Source organism: Tamandua tetradactyla, chromosome 5, assembly GCF_023851605.1.
Source record: "Tamandua tetradactyla isolate mTamTet1 chromosome 5, mTamTet1.pri, whole genome shotgun sequence".
Taxonomy (NCBI): Eukaryota; Metazoa; Chordata; class Mammalia; order Pilosa; family Myrmecophagidae; genus Tamandua; species Tamandua tetradactyla.
In genome coordinates, this window is record NC_135331.1 from 159,282,831 (window position 1) to 159,302,998 (window position 20,168).

The 20,168-nt window shown below is 33.9% G+C and overlaps 1 protein-coding gene across 16 annotated transcripts in view; it reads left to right on the forward strand.

Annotated features, from left to right (window-relative positions):
- The window catches only part of GRIK2 (glutamate ionotropic receptor kainate type subunit 2), a 1,225,242-nt gene that overhangs the window by 693,860 nt on the left and 511,214 nt on the right, over window positions 1-20,168 (forward strand). The window contains exon 1 of one of the 16 annotated variants that reach the window (XM_077162507.1): window positions 15,327-15,433. The exons of the other annotated variants lie outside the window; for them this stretch is intronic. The gene's annotated coding sequence lies outside the window, so the exon portion shown is untranslated. Of the gene's footprint in view, window positions 1-15,326; window positions 15,434-20,168 lie in introns of those variants that run through there. 16 annotated transcript variants of the gene reach the window in all.

Sequence of the window (20,168 nt, forward strand, 5' to 3'; positions counted from 1 at the left end):
CCAGTGTCACAGACACGGCCTGTGATCCATAGCCTTAGGTGGTGCCTGAGTGAAAGCTTTCAGGTTCTCTTCTGTTGACTCCAGCAGAGAGTGGCTCTATTCTTTCAAAGAGTGGACAGACCAAAGCCATCAGGCATCTGATCACATCAAATATTTTGGGGCATTTAGTCTGGGAGTCCCTAGCAAAAAACAATCTGCCAATCCTTTCAAAAAAAAATAACTATGAACATGTCACACACTTAAAAACTCACAGTACTGACATCTAAATTAAAACTGCTGCATTATGAGCAAACTCCATCAGCCAATTTTAGACCAGAGGCCTATAGGCCTTACTTCCTCCAGGAACAAAAGAAAGGATGTCTCGTTACAACATGGTATTTCCTTAAGTGGTCCCTAAAGTTCAGCAGAAGAGGATGGTCTCAGAGAGCCCTTATCAGTACAGACATATTATGGTGATGGCATATTTGGAACTGAATTATGTGTCAATTTTCAGTTAACAAAAGACATATTTTCTCAAGGAACATCATCCACTTCTTGACTTTATGATTTTGATGAAAGCTGGCATTACTTATTTGTTTCCTTCTTTTTGTGGATAATGTCAAGCTGTGCACAGAGGTAGTTCCAGTATCCTTCAGGTCTCATTAGGAGTTGGCGCCAGTGGTGACCTCTTAAAGAGTTCATTTAAGGGCATCATGTCTCACACTTTGGAGGCACAGTTCAATGACATTCTGTGGAAAATGATAAAAAAAATTCTGACAGGGGATGACTGGTGGATACCTATGTGTTTACTCCTTCCTTATGGAGAAAGCCTCTATAAAAGTCCTCTAAATACTTCATTCTTCCAAAGAGCAGATAACTTCAGAATGTTTTCCAACACAGCATGGAGGGGCTGCATGGACTGTTTGGTGTGGAGACTAAGGCATCAGACTGCTGAGTTCCTATCCTAGCTCTGTGAGTTAATTACTATGCTGTGTAACTTTGGGCAACATAATGGACCTACCTTTACTTCAGTTACTTCAGCTATAAAATGTGCATAATCATAGAGGTCTTGCTATGAGAATTAAATAGACTAATTCATATAAAGTGATTAGACAGTGGCTGGCACTCACTCAGCATTTAGTAAATATTATCTGCTGTCATTGCAGGCCCATAGTCTCTCAAATGAACTCTATGAAGCCAGATAGACTTTAGAATTAAAAATATTTTAGAAGTTATACATCAACTATAGGGACTGGGTCACAACTCATAAACAGAAACACATTATTCTTTCTGTAGCCAAGTTTACAGAATATTTACAGTAAATGGAATAAATAAAAACTATAAATAGCCTCAGGTCAGTTTAGGTTAGCTTTTGCTACTAAACAAATTACCAAAAAGTTTTTTTAAAAGAGAATTTAAATTTTGAAATTTCAGATGAAGAATTATTGACCCCCCTTATATTTTCTGAGGTCTCTAAACCAAAGCTTAACCTTTCACCATACTTGAGAATTACAAGCTTCCCTGTGAGGACTTCAGCAGACTATTTACCATGGTTCTCAAAATGTTGCTGACCAAGGGGGCTCACTGTGAGGCAGGGCTGGCCTGAAAGAGGGTCCTAGTGTTCTATTAGGATTGCACAGACGTCACAAATACAATGAAATTATTTCTTACTGAAAGCTCTCTGCTTGACTCTCAGAATGTGCTCTTACAGTCTGCTTCATTATTTCAGAGAGTTTCTACTCTGAAAGCTGTCCAAGGCTACCTCCAGCTGGTTCTCATGTTCAGTGGCACCTTCTTGGTTCATTACAGTTTCATTCAGGGAGCTGGAGGGCTCTGCTAATGCCTGCAGGCAGGGTTCACCTCCAAGGTTCCAGCGCCGAGGAACCATGCCACTGTGCTGTTGATGTCACTGGGTGGAGGTAATGCCTCTGAGGACTAGGTGAAAGGTTAACTTGAGGTTAGATAAGAAAATATCAAATCATCTCTACCAAGAAGCCACAACTAATTTTGTTTGTGTCTCCATTCCCTATCAATTCTACATGGTGGAGTTACAAATTTATGCCATTCTTTTGCTTATGAAATTTAGAATAAAATGTGGAAAAGACTGTATTACTTTACTGACACAGGGAAGAGTTAATTTGATAAACCATGAAGTTGGGTGATCTTATGGCTTATTCTGTGAATAGCTTCTCTCTAAGGGCAAAATCCATGCCTTTCACTCTGCCTGATTAATTGTCCAGATGGACTGTTAAGCTGGATTTCTTTTTCATCAACAAAAAACAGGAGCTCCTAGGAGCCCCATGCCTACAGAAATTGAACTTGCATTATTATTCCTTTACCTGTTTCTCTATAGATTTCAACATTCTTTTGTGGTATGCTGACAATGGCAAACCTAAAATACAGTTTGCACTGCTCAATTTATCTGACTCTTTCTGGTATTTTTTTTTTTTTTAAGTTTCCTTATGGCAGAGCGCCATCAGCAAATTAACTGTAGAATTTTGCTTGACATTTAGAGAATGATGGCTAAACAAATGCATTCCCTCCCAATAATTCCATTATAATCTCCAAGGCTCACCACTCATTAATTGCTTTCCTAATTGCTTTATGAGAAATTGCTATTTAATAGATTTTTCTCCCTTTTCTTTCTGAAGTCACTGATAGTTGCTGATTTACTTACTAGATAATTTAGGATAAGTTATGTAATTTATTTAAGCATTTGCAATAATTTCAAGGTGTCAAATTCTGAATTGCCCTTGTGATATGGTGTTCTCTGTTGGTCTATTTTTTGACATTCATTAATTCAACCATTTATTTCACAAGCAAGTTTGAATGTTTATGATGTTCAAGGCATCAATCCAACTACTGTGGAGTCTATAAAAAAGGATGTTGTCCTAAAGGAGATTACGTTCTATTAGGGAAAGAAGCCTAAAATAATTAGAATTCAAGGTTGAAATTGATAAATGCAGAGGACTGAAGCAAAGCCCTGTGGGAATTCAGAAATATGGAGATCATTTTCGACAGGAGATTTTGGAAATTGTTTGATAGAGGAAATTGCATTATGTGGTATCTTAAGGATAAATAGAATTTATTTTGTATTAAAAATTTATTAAAGTATTGCATTTTGGTTCTCCATCAAGAGAAGATCGGCTAACTAAATAATAATAGATATCTAAAATTAGGATGCAATAAAAAGTTTTTAATAGCCAGTACAACTTGTACACTGACTTTTCAGAATAGACAGATACCAGCCTTGACACTCAAATGACACATACTAGCTGAATATCAACCCCACCTACAATGAAATATGTACTAATTAAAGTGATAAATCTACATTTACTTACATGGAAGAATGCGTGCAATGTATTGAGTAAAAATGAAATCAAACTATGCAACAACATCTGTAGTATGATCTATTTGAATAAAATTGTATGCATATATTTGAATTCTAGAGAATTGTATGAAAATATGTTCAACAAAAGTCAGCAAGAATTTCAGGTGAGTTTCATCTACTTCTAGTTCTCTATTTTGTTTGAATTGTTTGCATGAGTTTGAATTAATTTTACAAAAGAAATAAAATAATTAAAAATCATTATGAAAAGCAGTTTAGCTGTTAGTGATAAATTAGTGAAGGGTATAACAATTAGAAGGAAATTATAGTTATGTTATTGCATTCATGAAATTAATCTAGTTTGGTGTGAGCAGAAAACTGGATGAAAAGAAGGTGGATGAAGAAAAGATAGATGAGATAAAATTGGAAAACTAATTGTTGGAAGATCCTAGAAAGCATTGAAGAATACAAATTTGATGTTTTCTGATTGGCAAATGGGGAGGGGCACTCAAGGTTTTTGAGATGATTAATGGTTACAAAAAGTCTTCATTTTAAAGTGTTCTGCAAATAATATTTAGAAGATATTTTTGGTTACTGAGACTGGAATTTACAGAGGGAGGTAAAGAGGACATGGATTTTGACATGTGTAATAGGGATGAAAAGGAGGCATAGATAGCAAAAGGTTTTTTTTTTTTCTTTCCCTTTTTTCCCCATGGAGGATCAACAGAACCTAGAAAAGTTGTTGCCATAGGATACCTGATGTGGATATCTTATAAATCCATGAGAAATGTAGGTCAAAACCTTTGCCAACCCCCAGCTTCCTCTTTAGTCAAAATTAGTCACTCTTCTTTGGTCTCATATAATTATGCACAGTTCTAATATAGCATTTGCTAAATTATATTTCATTTATGCATGTTATCTGTTTCTTATGACATATATATATCATATATATATATATATATACACTTCTGGAAAGAATGGACAATGCTTTATTTACTTTTAAAATATATAGATCATATTTAATACAGTGCCAGTGTTGTAATTACTCAAAATTGTTCAGATGAATCAATAAGAAAGATGACATGGAAGATATAAATTTGAGAGTCTTCATAGAAAGTATAATAGAAAATATGAGTGAAAATCTTTAAGGGAGAATATATAATAACAAAAAAAACTTCTTCTCTTGATTGAGCTCATTCAACCATATAGGTATAGGTATATATTACCCATGTGCTGGGGACTTCCAAATCTATATTTATAGCTGCTCTGATCTCTTTCCTATATTCTCTATAGACCAAACTGTACTCTTGATAGTTCCCTTAAAAATCAATGGTTCCAGTATTGAGTGCCTTATGCCTCTCTACATGAAATGTTTTTCTCCCTTTCTAAACCCTTTCTTGGTTAATGGCATTACCATCTAGTGTACATTAGAAATTTGGGAGCTGAGACTTCCTCATACCCCAAATCTAACTATTATTATTTTTTAATAAAATTCACCTTCAGAGCATCTCTTAAATGTGTACCTCCTTCCTCCCCTTCTCCTTGCTGCTACTTGTTGATTTCATTTCCTGTAATTGCTTACCTGGAATTTAACAACATACCAAATTTATATTATCAGATATCAGAGGAAAAGTAGTCAGAAATTGAAGATCCATTAGCTGTGGAGGCTGGAGAAGAGTTGTAAGCTAAGTCTGGGAGAAGGAAAAAATAGTGCTATCACTAATAGGTACACAAGACTGTGAACTGTTCAGAGAGGCAGTACTCTTTGGGTATTTTAAATGGTCTGTTTAAATAGGTGCGATGCCACAAGGAAGCTATTTCACCCTGCATGTTGAAAATGATGTGAGGACATTTATAATGATAAGGCACAGAAGGAACAATTTGAATTGTGCTCAGCTTTTGAGTGTGAGTGCCTAGTTTCGCAAGTTCAGCTATTTTACTATACGACAGCTGTTTAATCACTTATTTTCATAATGAAGGAAGTTAAATATCTGCCCTCATATTTAATTACTATCCATGACAATCCATTTGTGGCTGCCCTTTGGGATTAATTTATCATAGTTTTAGAGCATTTCTGTATTCATTTTGCATTTGCCCTTTCCTCTTTATGAAGTTCTGATTTTTAATATTATGAACTGTCCTTCCTTTCATATCTTCTTGCCTCATTGACATTAAGAGAAAAGAGTTTATGTCTTCCTGAAGATAAAACTGTATGCAGCCCAAGATAATGCAAACATTTTTAATGATTGTCTAAAAAGGTGATGGCGTTAAACTAATTATAAGCAGAAGCTGTGATGTAAATCAAGTTTTAATTTTTTTTAAATATAATTTACATAACTTAGTATTTCTGGTATTAGGAAAATAATCTGTGTTATGATCTTCATAATTCTTGTCTCCTGCTATGACTGATGTAAAATTTGTTTGATATTATTTGTTTAGACATCTGTATTCAAGAACACTGCTAAATCTTTCAATTTCTGCTTCTAGATTTCTGCGTTTGATATTTAACTTTTTGTTATGCTGTTTCTGAACACACTACTTTGTTTTCTTTCCTCCAAAATATTAAATCTACATGCTAATACGGTGATGAGTGGTTTTGAAGTCAGCCCAAATTATCTAAACCATATGTAAAAGGAAACTATTATTTATGTTGGTCTTACTTTTAAGTAAGATAACACTCCCAATTTGATCTGTGGACATGCTTATGAACATTGACATAGATAGATGACTTATATACAAATTTCCACTTATTGGTTTTCATCATACGAGCTACTTTTAATAATGTTTGAGGAAGAAAATCTCTCTTTGTATATAATTCCTTTGTAGAATATTATTTGAATATTATACAAAAAAATTTGTAGACTATTATTCTACAAACCCTGAAAAATGTTAACTTTCATCTTTGAGCTACAAAATCAATCATTCTAACTGCACTGATAAACAAAACAACTTGTCAATTAAAATGTCATCTGCAACATCTTAGTATTTTTCTCTGAGGAAGAATAAAGGATTACCATTTTAGGGATTTTTTTAAAAAAGGTTTTTGAATTTTTGTATTTTTTTCCCCAACTCAAACCAACAGATTTATAAGCCATGTACTTGAACAGCAAACCATTTGCCATTTGGTACAATTGGCTGACATTTCATTTTTTCTGGGCAGATTGCAGATTAGTTTGATATTATTTTGCTGGGCTCTGAGCTCCATCATTAACATATTGCCTATAACTAAAAGCAAAGTAGTTTCATTTTGTGTCATAATACCCCACATTTTCTACAAGTAGTAAAAAGTATGATTTCTCTGAAAATAACTAGGTACTGCTTCAGTTTTACAAAAAAACACACAGCAGAATTCTATTAATGTAACAAAATGTATCACTAAAATGGTGTGTCAGAGGGGAACGAAAACCTCCATAGAGGCATGATGTGTTTACTGTTGATATCTCTAAATCTTGGCTGGAAATGAGAAACATTCATGAAATATTGGGCTTAAACTGAGATTACATCAGTATGGTAGCAATATCGTGCTTGTCAGCTCACAGAATAAAGCTGCCTGGTTGTACCACATGAAAATGAAAATTCACTTTTTGATTTAAAGCATAATTCTTTTCCTGTCCATGTTGTATAACTTTTTTGTTTTTAATATAAAGAAAATAAGGACCAAGAAGTTGAGCTATGATATGGCTTTGTTTGGGATACTTGGGGAATAACAAACTGATAATCATGTTTTAATTAAAGTGGTGATCAAATCCTTACCAGTGCTCTTATTTCAGTTCTCAGTATATTTGCTTACATCTTTCCTCTATCGGATTAATTCTAATGTGCAAAATAAGTAGGGCCACATTTTACAATGAGTTCTCTTTTATTTTTTTGAAATGTATTATAATTATATATAATATGAATGAGTTATGTTGAACAATTCAATTGCTAGGATTTTTTCCTTTTTCTTTCAAACATCACATTTTATGAAGAAAATTTCTCATTGCTGCTGCTTTTACTGACACCAAGCACCTAAACGAAGTATTGTGCAAATGTTTTGGTCGCACACACTTTAGTGCTCAAGCAAAACATCAAACCAATTAACTAGCAATGTTCCAGAGATAAAGTATATAGCCTGTTAGCTTGCTTTAATGCATTTTTCAGTCCCTTACATACATGGATTCAATTCTTCCTGCTTGCATGGTAGCAAATAGAAAATCTTAAGGGGCAAACTATAATTTCATGGTCACCTAAGATAATTATTATACTAATTACTTAGTAGTAATTTCATTTCCCATTTGTTTCATTGGCATTTTGAAATGGTAAAGGTGGAAGTTTCTTATGAACTCGCTTTTAAACCCCCCACTATTTTTGGTAATGGAAAGTGTTCAGGAATGATGTATGTTGCTCCAACATTCTCTATTCATATACATCAGAGATGACCTGGTTTCTACAATACCTTAGATAGAATGCTATTAAGCCAGAAGAAAACCATATTCAATTTTCAGGAATGATTTTTGGCATATTGGGCATATTTCCTTTTCATGTTAGCATGTCCTCCTTTTACTAATTCACTCCGTATGTTAGATGTTTTCTGAAGGAAATCTGTACATTCGTTTTTTTTCTAGATGCAGAATCCACGGTGGGAGTGGGGGTGGGAAACAACATGCAAATAACAATGAGACTTAGAAAAGGTGCTTAACAGAATAACATTGCTTTGATTCAAATTGCCTTCTTTTTATTAGGTTCATTCTGATTTATTTCATGTTTAAAACAACAACAACATGATTTTACTTCTGGTTCCAGAATTGCCTTCTATATTTTTAGAATAATATTTACCATCCTCTGGATTGGATTATCATTATTTCAAATATCAAAATTTTCCTTCAGTAAAAAGATTTTCATACACATTCAGCTAGATTCTTCCTCTGGCAATAATCCTTAGTTAAAAGACCAACATTATTCTAGTTTTAATCAAAGCATTAGTATTACAATCTAACTGAGCTCAACATGAATATTGTCCTTGTAAATTTTGCCTTCAGAATGAGGAGTAAAATGGTAAAATAAATCTCTGTGGCTTTTGAAATGAGTGGTATGCTGTTGGTCTATTGTAGAAATGGATCATGATACCATGTGGCATGCTAGATCCTTTAGGACCCTGAGATTATATTTAGTATATTATTCTGGCAGAACTCTAGGCAATATCCAAGTGGGTCAGAGAAGGTACAGTACTTCCATAACTGATCCACTTATTCCCATCTTGGCTCCTTGTTATTTAACATTCATATTAAATATATACCTTGTTTTCAATTAGGGCTAAAAAGTAGCTTGTAATATATTTTATTTCCATTTTGTTGACAAGTCAATGGAGATAATTTTATTTTGCTTTGTGAATATTGGTTCTAGCCAAAGTAGACCCATTGCTCTTACCTCGAGAGCCAGTAGAAGACATAATTAACATTTTAATCAATTGTTTTATGTCCCAAATGAGAGTGGCTATGTGTGTTTTAAGTGAATCAAGGAGATAAGATTTCAGATAGTGACAAAGGCAGAAAGCAATGAAAGTGTTTGTGGCCAGATGGACCTCTGTGACATAGAGAGAGGGTGACATTCTTGGCAAAGTGGAATGGCGTCAGAGGATTTTATATTGTTCCATAAGCTTAGATAAGCTATGAATAGTAGCACCAGTTTGCTATTTAATTGAAAAAACATGCCTAGCATCATTAGGTGACCTCCACAAAACATCAATGGCACAGCTGGAGAGGGAACCTGAGCCTCCTATTTTCAGGGATACTGTTTTACATATGTGACTGCCATTGAACAAAACAATTCAGCCATACTAAAGGGAATATCTTAACTGTGAGCAGACATCTCTTAGTACATGGCTGTCACACTAAGATTTTCCTAAAACAATCTGCACAGTATTGTTTGCATAAAGGATTCTGAAATATAATTGAGATGAAATAGTCAGGCTTAGACTGACTGCATTAGAAACTGCAATAAAGGGAACTACTTATTACCATGGAAACAAGACAGTATGCACAATGAAAACATTTGAAACCAAGAAGACTCTTGATAATAATTCATCATAGCTTAGCACCTTTTCCTTACACCATAAATTTGGTTTTGTGTTATTATTGTAAATATACTGGTAGCTTGTATGTTCAGGACTAACACTATCTCAAGATGCTCTACTATTCAATTAGATTATTCAGGATGTGGAATTAATCCTAAATTTAGTGATGGCAATTGAACTCCCGGTATATCAATAAATCTGAGAGTAATGTGCATTCCTAAAAATCGCTGTTCTTGTGTTATTGTAAATTATTTGACCATACTGGGAGTTTACTCTCTTCAACCTATTTTGCATGTAATTAAAATTGCCATATTAAGCATTAGTAATTTTTTAAATTTAATTACTGATAATATAAAGATTTATGAAGGGTAGTCTATTCTTACCTGTCTTTCATTTATATAGTACATTAAACACATTTAAGCTTTTCTTAACAGTTGGCTCATAATTAAGACTATCAATTGCATTTTGCCATGTCCCCCAGATGCCTTCATAACTTTTGCTTATATAGCCCTGCTTGTATTTACTAAATGGCTTCAGACTGCTGTAATGTATCCTTTCTGTCAATGGTCACTGGTGTCAGTGCTCATTCTTCTTTCATTTAATTAATATTTTTTTTATCTACCTGGATAGATTAGAAGTGTCTGTTAAAAAAGAACAATCTGGCTCTGAGTAAAGGTCTGAGATTTTTCTTATAATTAAAATGCATTTGCTTTAATGAATGTTTTGTGAAATTTATTTATGCTGTCCAGCAACTTCTAATCCCCGACAGATTTCATGTGGTTGAGAATACTGGCTAGGTAACCTGAGGATATGAGGGGTATTTGTTATACTATAAAATCTGGCACCTTAAAAAAACTTATACAGTTTCAGGGCTCATCTAATAAGCCAATACAAGATTATTGAGTCAATCAACAAATGATCATTACTTAGAGGCAAAGAAATTGAACTGTCACTTCATCCCATTGGTTGGATAATGATTAACACAGATACTTGAAATATAAAATAAAAGCTTCTGAAGGGCAATTCACTTCTGTTCTAGATAGTAAATCTAAACTGAAGGTTTATTTACGTTTTTGCAAGCAACACAATATACCAGATTGAAGCAACTCTATATAGCATAAACATGTAAATATTTGATAAGATGGTGGACTCTATAAAGAAAAGGCTTATCTGATTGGCACATATATTAAATATAAAAAATAAAAACTTAACCTCAAACTTAAGACTAATGAAATTATCATAGAAATGGAAGAAAGGAAATAATCTGAGTACTTAAAGGCTTTTATTTTTAAAAAAATTATAAGCCGTTACAAACAATTTTCCGTCAGGACATAGATTGTTTAGAATCACTGTAATTTATTACCTCAGATTAATTACTGTAAATTTTAAAATTAATTTTGAGTCTTTGAAACAAAATCAACTACTTAGTGTAGTAATGAGTCACAAACAACCTCCCCTTTTTTCATATGCATTTCCGGTTGGCATCTTCTTATTTTCTGGGCTAATAAGATGTCTCCCAATTATATTAAACGTTTTGACTCATAGTCTGCATTCTAGATAGTTAGTGATAAAGAAGCCCAATTCTCAAAGTTCTTAGTCACATCTGTACAAGAAAAATAATATTTTTTTAGCTGTAGGTTTTTCTCACATCTTAAAACATGAGAAATTCTTCCTTAGAGCTCTGATTTTTCAAAAAGTATCAACAATGTTATTTAAAAAATAGAAGTTAATTCCCGTGCTCAAACCTCAATTTCCTCATGATAAAATGATTGGGTTTTAGCTTCTTGGTCTCTAAAATTCATTGAATCATATTAGAGATTGGAGGATGACTGTGCATCCATTGATATTTGCCTTTGAATATGGTCTACTTGCCTAGAATTATTTATTTTCTTGACGGCTTGTCATGAAAGGTCTGTACTTCTTGGCATTTTTTAAATCTGATCTTTTATTATTCATTCAAGCATGCCTATTTTTCTGTGGTCAAAGTTGTGGTTGGTGAGCATGTACTCATTTTTTTTTTTTCTGCAAATCCATCTTATAGGGTTTTGAGTCTATTTTGATTATTTATTTCAGAGCATGTAAAAAGACTGGTTGATAGTGTAAGTGTTGATAAAGTTTAGAGCTTTGTAGGAAATGGCAAAGAACATAATGTTCATTGTAAAGTTGTAAGATGAAAATTTATGAAGAAGCAGACTTTAGCTAAATGCCAGGACTTCTGACAACTAGAATTATCCAAAGATTTAACTGCCTTCTCCAATGAGTTCATCATTGTGAGTGTATTCAAGAAGTGGTCATATGGTTATGTGATGGAGATTCTCAAAAACTGAATGGGTAACTGAATGACCGTGACTTTAAGTGCTTTCCAGTTTCAAGTTTCTGAGTCCAAAATAAAATATAATTATATTGAACCTGGGAAGTTCTCTTAAAGATTCCGTGAGATATTAGGTTTAGAAAATCTATCTTTCTGGGCTAATGTATGGGAAGTAGTCCTGGTATTTTACAGTTATGTATTAGTGGCATTTATAAACCAAGACTTTGACACTGGCAAGAGGCAATGATCTGACTAGCCTAAGAAAGAAATAGGGATTCCTTGGAAAGACATCTATAATTTCCAGAATTGAATGAAAAATTGAAATCCAGCAATGGGAAAGATAGAAACCCTGGCAGCCTTGAAACACAACAGAAGAATTTGTTGACTATCAGTTGATGAATTAGTTTCAAAAGCCTTCTATCCCAATCTGATGAATTTAAATTGTCATTATATTCCTGAGGCCAGAGTAGGAAGCAAGTGAGAAGGTGGGTGACAGAAGAAGATGAGGGTGCTGTTCTTGTCAGTCCCACCACCTCAAGATCATAGTAATACTGGTTGGGAGCAGGATTTTGAAGATGGGGTAGGTTAGGAGTTGCAGAAAGGAAAGAGTGGAGGTCTTACCAAATGAATGGGATGAAAATAAGGAGGGTTGCTGGGCAGATAAAACAATTTGTAATGATATGTTCTATGTTTGTCTCCCTATTCTCCTTTGTAAGCTCCTTGAAGTCATGGTTAAGTCTTGTTCAGAGACTACAGCTTCTGCTGTAGTCTGCGGCACATGGAATTTTACATACTTTTATCAAATGAATGAATGGGTAAATAACTGCATCAATTTAAATAATAAAGTTTAGGAGTTTATTGGACAACCTCAATAGATGAAAAAGTTATAATTTAGTAAGCTTGTGACCAAGTGACTTTCAGAGTTTATTAAAATACATGCCAGGCACTGGATAGTGAAGGAGGAGCAAGCGTTGTCATTTTCTTCTTTTTAATCTTTGTACCCCCCCCTTCCCCCTCTCCCTCCCCTCCCCCTACTTTTGTCTCCTTTTCTTTCCCTTCTCTTCCCTTCTCCTCCCTTGCTTTCCCTTCCTTTTCCTCTTTCTTCCTTCCTCTCTTTCTTTCTTCTTTTTTTACTTTGTTTTAATATATATTAATTATTTAGGTACAGATCATAAAAGCCTTCTACGTTCTTTTTCTTTTGTTAACAAAATGTAAGTATACACAATGAAATCTGGATGATAGCTATTCTGTTTGTATTCTCATAATAGTTGAACACAAGCAGATGGACTCCAAGACCTTTTGCCAAAAAGTCTTGTATTTTAAGGTGTTTTTACTGTTTCCTGAATTTCTAAGAAAACTGTAATAATCAAGTCTCTGATTCTTTTTTAGCTTTGATGAGAGATGCAGTCCAAAAGTAGACCTAATCATAGTTGATAATGAGCTTTGAGAGTTTGTCTTATAAACTCAAAAAAAAGAGAGGCAGAATCATAAGACTTTCAAATGCTGTTGACAAGGCTCAGAAATTGTTGAAATCAGAAAATAATTATCTTAAAAACTAATCGTACATATATATATATATATATATATATCATACTCATTATATCCATGCTTATATAACTATTACCGGCACTTCAGAGTTCTTTGCATTTCACATCACATAACTTCTATAAATGCTGCCATCTCAATAACAAACATATTTAAAGGATGGTAGCCATAGCAAGAAGATTATGTTTGATGCACATAATCTAGAAGAAGCAGTAGCATCTTCCTTTAAAACATATTTCTCTCTGTCAGCAAATGTGTATAAAAGATTACTTGTACATTTTCAAGTACTATGCATAAGTTCAAAGCATTTGCAAGTCAGCAGTTTTTAAACCTTACTAACAAATATCTGTTTGGGGAGAATATGAGGCTTCTGGGACTTTTTAAATAGTCATATTAGTATATAATAACTGTAAGCGTGCAAATGACCTCATAGCCCAAGCAGAAATTTAAACTATGAACATGGTCTCCATGTAAATAAAATGAAACATCAGTGATATAAAAAATGCTACATTTGTAACTATGTCCTTTTTTGCCATGAGAATGTCATCATTCTCATGGTAAAAAATAAAATTAAATTGATAGGCATAAAGTTGTCATGTATTTAGTTTACTACTAATTTATTCCAAACCAGGGAGCATTTTTGGGGTGATATCTTCTATAATTAAGATCTAACTATGGGTTAGGTCACATAAGAAAAAATATTTACAAATTTTAAGGAAAATAAGGTTCTTTTTAGTCTATGCTTTTTGAATATTATGCTTATAAATGGGTAAACTCAAAGCCATCTATAAAACAAGCAAACCAAAAAGGACAAGCTCAGAAAATGATAGATTTTCTGCTCACCTAGATTAGATCAAATTTTTAAGCACCGGGAAGAGCATCTAATGCAGGCAAAAATCGATGTGACTCCATGAGGAACACTTCTTGAATTAATCTAATTTCCTTCTGTGCCAGAGTAACAAACTCAGAAGTCAAAGTCTCAATATAAATTGACTTTGTGAGATTTTTCTTCTGTTCTGAACCATATCCAAGTTATTTAGCCTTGGAAATATAAATCTTTGTACCAATAAGCCAAAAGTTGGCAATAGTTTTGGCCAATGAGAACATTTCAAATAAAGCATTCCAGAATTTCACCCAATGTGTTTATACATGAGCTCATTAACATCATCACAGAAACAATAAAATAGCTAACCTTTATTCACTCCTATGTGCCAGGCATGATTAGTATGTATAAACACATTTAATTCTGTTTGAGGGGCAACATCAGGTACTAGTTAAAGGCATGAGCCTGAGTTCAAACCCCCTCTCTGCCATTTAGCTGTGTGGTCCTGGGCAAGTTATTAAAACTCTCTCTGCCTGGAGAGTGGCTTCCTCACACATAAAATGGGAATAATAGTTTGACACCTGAGAGTTATTAAGAAGATTAAATGAGTTATTGTTTATAAAGTACTTAAATAGTGGCTGGACCTCAGCCAGAGGTACATAAATTTTGTTAATTAAATAAAAATAGAATCCAAACAATAAACTATGGATTACAGAATAATGCTTAATTAGGAGTTGGTCAAAATATTGCTTTTAGCGATGAGCTCCAAACAATACCCAGTAATAGAAAATGGAATAACATAGTATGATATAGCAGAAGAAGTACAGGGATCTCAGTGGGACACTGGTTGAACATATGTCATGAAAATAGGGTTGTAATTATTTAAAATAAACAGACACGGTTACATTGACAGAAGAGTCAAAACAGCACAGACTCTAGGTCTAGCACTTTCAACCATCTTTAATATATTTTAACCATTTTAGTTTTCTCTCCCTGTCTCCCTTTCTTCCTTTCTTTTCTTTATTTTTTATAAGTGGTTTGGATAAAAAGAAGATTATTCAAGGAAAACAATAATATTTATATTATTTTTATTTTTGAAATATTTTTATTATTGAAAAACATGCTAGGAAAAAGTTTTAATAGCACTTAGATCGATGGTTATCTGTAGGACATTCTGTATTCTAAACAGAATTGTAAGGTATTCCTCTAGAATGTCATTGTTTAACACAAAGCAGGATGGGCTCTGCTTTCTGTCTCACTGAACCTCCTGGCACCCTTAGGAATGAAAACCTGGCTTTGTATTTATCTGCCTTGAAAATGTACAACAAACTTTTAATTTGTTCTTCCATGAGACCTGTTCCCACTGTTGTGAATTTTTCATAAAGCACCACTATAGTGAGTCTCTATTCTGTCTCCTCTTTAAAATGTTCTATTTTGTTCTCCATACCTGTGATATACCTTCCTCTTTTACTGTTATAGGAAATTTTGTCCTCAAAATCAGCTAACCATCATTGAGTGCCTCCTCTTTCACATGCTCTGTGCTCTTACTTCAAATCACTTAACTCTCACAGTAGTTCTTTGATACAGGTATTATTTGCTCATTTTGCAGTTAGGGAAATTGGAATTCAGAAAAGTTAATTAACTTGCCCAAGGCCATCTAACAGTAAGTTGTGGAGCTAAAATTCAAAACTTGGTCTTTTAACTTTTTGTTACCAAACCTTCTTTTGAGCTATGTTAAATGGGTAAACATGGTGAAGTGTCTCCAAATATAGAGGATTTTCTTCTCTTTTGTAGAATAATAAAGACCAACCTAGAGCGGATCCCAGAAAGATTTTTCATTTTTCCAAGTAATATGTCCACAGTTAAACATTTATTTCTTCATCTTTTCCATTCTGTCCTTTCTTCCCCTTACAGATTCTCTTATCTTGAGCCTTCTATGACACACTCTTAAATTGTTCCTTAATTTTAGAGTATGTTCATAGTTCCTTAACAGTCATCTGGGGATATCTAAATATGCCACCTGGTACAGAGAGTTTGCCTTTTTTTTCTGGACAGCTTAAGAAGATGGGTGCTGCTCCAATCTCCCAGTATGTAGAGAACTCCAACACATCATCTCACTAATGTTCTACTTCTCAAAACAAGGCTGAACAGTGTTTCTTATACTTCTAAAGTCTAATAGGCCTCATGCATAGCTCAGGTTGAGTAGCCTCAGGTGTCTTATTTTAACATCGAATTTCTTGGGAGTTTAGTTTACTTATTTAAAAATTTATACAAAACTTGCATTTTACTCTATAGTATAGATATTTTTGCTGAAAGGAAAATAACTTGGTGCTCGAATCTTCAAGCAAATGGACCTAACTAGATTTGTGTACCATGTTTATACTGTGGACTTGTGTACACCAGCAAAAGCTGCACGCTCTGGCGTCTAGAGGTGTCCTATTCTGAGCAATGGAGACCTTAAGAAGAGCAATATTTCATCTGGGAAACTGGGCAGCTAGATTCAGGAAGCCTTTATGAGAGCACAAGACACTATGCAATTGTAAAATGTATGAGTATGCTTATTTGCGTTTCTTAGACATTTGATTTGGAAGGATATGAAAAAATTAATCATGAGCTTATTAAGTAACAGTTATAATGCAGTTATGTATAGCATTCTTTAATAAAAGCCATTTTTTTCTTCACTCACTTAAGGTTTTAATTTTGGGTTTGCCTGAGATACTAGAACCATAATTCTATCACTAAATTCTGAAACAAGAAAACACCAAGTCTTTCTCACAGTGACTTCCCAAGAATATTTTGGCTTTTATAATTAGCCTTCCAAAATTGTGCTTTATTTATTATATACCTGAACTTTACTTATTTAAATCTTTCACGTACACATTTCATGGTTATACATTTTGGTTTGAAGCTTTCAAAGGGTAGACTGTTTTCATTCACATATGCTATAGAAAAGACTAATATTGATTTATGATGACAAATGAACACTACAAAAACATTTTCTGGACTAAGCATATTTATTATTAAAAAGAAATATAGAACATTTAAGATCCTTCAAAACTGATTTCAGAAAAAGTGGTTTTTCTGTCCTGGGACAGCATAGACTTACTTTAAACATTATATAATAATCTCTAATTAACCTGAGGCTGTTGGAAGCATTGAAATATTATTGTTTTTTTGTTTGAGTGCTTTCCAGATTTTCACCCTAATTTTTGTCTTAATTTTTCTATTGTGTCAATGCTTTCAAAGGTCTTTCCTTCATATACTAAGGAGTAATATAGCATAGCAGTTAAGAGTAAAGAACAGAGACAAAATGAAAGTTTTAAGTCCTGGTTTCACTTCTTATCAGTTATGTGACCTTAGGGACATGATTTAATCTTTCAGTGCTCCAAATTCAGAGGATAATAGTTCTTACCATGTAAGATTATTGTATGGATTAAATAAGTAGCATGCGTTAAAGTCTATGGAACAGTGCTTGATACATTGCAAGTGCTACATATGTATTAGCTAATATTGCTCTGTTACATTATTTTATTACCTCCTGTATTTAACTTGTTTGATTATTCCATAGTTCTATGCATTTCTAGTGCCTCTTTCATGCCCTGTGGCTTTTCTGTTTTCCTCTGTCTCATCTGTTTTTGCTTCTCTATCTCATGTCTCATTATTTTGAAATAAACACCTGCCATCTTTAGTATTGAATTTCTCTCCTACAATGTATGGAATTAGTGAAAGTAGAGAATGAATGAATATTCTAATTATCCTCTCCAATATATTAGTCTGCTGCAAGTTGTTAGATACATTGCCTGTTAGCCATTTCTTTCATCATCATCATCATCGTTGTCGTCGTCTCATTATATCTAACATTTATTGAGTACTTAGCACCTACCAGAAACTAGTCTAGACATTTTACATTTATTGAATCATTTATTCCTCACAAAATCATGTGAAGTAGGTGATGTTTTCATCTTCAATTACAGATATGGAAATTTTGTAAGATTGTTTTTGCTCCTCTTGCTTCTTCCATAACTTTGCATTGCCTCAGTATACCCATGGCTGAAATATCTCTTTATAGATGATTCTCTGACCCCTCTCTACTTTGAGCACTCAAAAGATAGGAAATAATTATTGAGAGGATGATGCTAAAGTCATAATTTCCCTTACTATAAATTTAAAGATTAATTTAGGGAAACTTAAAAGTGTCCAACACTTGAGCACATCGACTAGTCTGATTAGTTTTGGCAGGTATTAAATTAGAGGAAGAAGCATATCCAGATAGGTTTGTGATATAAAGTGAGAATGAGTTGTGCATGTGGTTTCATATACTGCCTTCTAGTTTGATCAAATGGAGGAGGCCCAGCACTGATGAATTGAGAAGATCATGGCCTCTCCTAATACTCTGTGGTAGATGGGGCCGGTTTGCTGCAGTGGAAGGAGATGTCTTGGCACTTTGCAGAGACAGATGCTTGAATAGATTTTGCAGGTGGTTTTATGCTAGTTCATGGTGGGCTCGTTGGCAGATCTTTCCCTTGGCTCATTTAGTTCCATCCAAGCTGGAGGTGATGCTGTGCATGATGACCTTGCTCACCTTGCCAATACAATTCTTGTTTCAATTAAAATATATTTTTACATACTTTTAATTTCAGAGCAGCAGTTTTTTTTTCATTTTTAAAGAGTTTTTTTATGGAGAAAATTTTCTTGAATGATATATTGAGTCTGCCATCAAAATGCTAGGGTAAAAATAGGTTCTTAGATAACTGCTCTTGTTTGATCTAATTTATTACATGCAGTATTTTACAACAAAATAATGAAAGCTACCATTTGCTGAGTTGTCACTTAGTGTCAGGCATTGTTTTAGGTGCTTTATGTACTTTTAATTCTCACAACCATCCAATGAGGGAGGAACTATAAATTGCTACTAATTGGAGAAAGCAAAGCATGAAACTGTTAAGTAACTTGCCTGAAGCCTATGGTCAGTTGGTAGCTGAGTAGGATTTTCACCCAACTCTCTGTTTCCAGAATTCATGCTTTTAACTCGAATACTACTTCCTTTTGTACAGTATAATCATCTCCAGGCAGAGTGCTTCAGTACAGAAACTATTTTCTGTAGCTCTCAAGGACAAAACACCAAAAGCTCTTTTGCAGAGACATAAAATTATAGTTTGAAGTTGTTTTTCTGCGTCCTCTGCTTCTACTAGTTTAAGAATAGGAGATGTAAGTTTTTATTTTAATTAGTAACATTGAAATATGTTAAATGGAATCTGGCAGCAGCTGTGCCTTCTCACTTTGACTTGAAAACGACATTCATTGATAGTTTTTTAGTCTTTGGAAGGAAATGTATTGTTCATTATAGCTGCCACTGTTCTGAACCCTGTCAATAATTGTCCATGTGAGAATCTGTTCTCTCTTCTTTGGGGAAATAACAATGGCATACTGTACTTCACAGGTGCAAAAATGAAATGATTTGCTCCATCATTTAGTGTGCTTAATTTGCATCCTTTTATGTTTAATTATGTCTATTGTTCATAGATTGGATATTGAGGATCCAACAAAGACGATATTTTGAATCAGCTTTGTAATGTCATTGAGTAGGTCTTACACTGTAGGATACTTAAATCTTTTCTCCAATTGCGACAGTTTGGATATCCTCAGGGGTTCTGAGCTATCTTCAGTTATGCCAGCTGTCTGAATGTAAAACGTGAAGCTACTATTACCGTGATGAATTCAAGATTATTTGGCCCAATTTTACCTTTCTAGTAGAAAGTGACTAGAAAGTGACTATGTGCCTATATGTGCAATGAAAATAGATGTGGTGCTTGCAAATGTGCTGTGGGTACAGTTTTCCTTTTAAAGCATTTATGATTTGAAGAGCATACCCATCTGCCACTAATCAGTTGAGTGACCTTGGATCTGTTTCTTTACCTCTAGGTTTCTATTTCTTTACCTGTAAAAATGAGGGAATAATTTTAAATGATTTGGAAGCCATTTGGGATAGAGTCATGTTTTATGATCTTTCAGAATTTTATTGTTCTCATGTCTCTGTCCCTTCTGCTCTGACATTCTGTGAAGGCATCATATCAGCACACACCTAAGGCTCACCTTTTGACTCAAAGGTTTCTCTGAGATGCACAGCAGT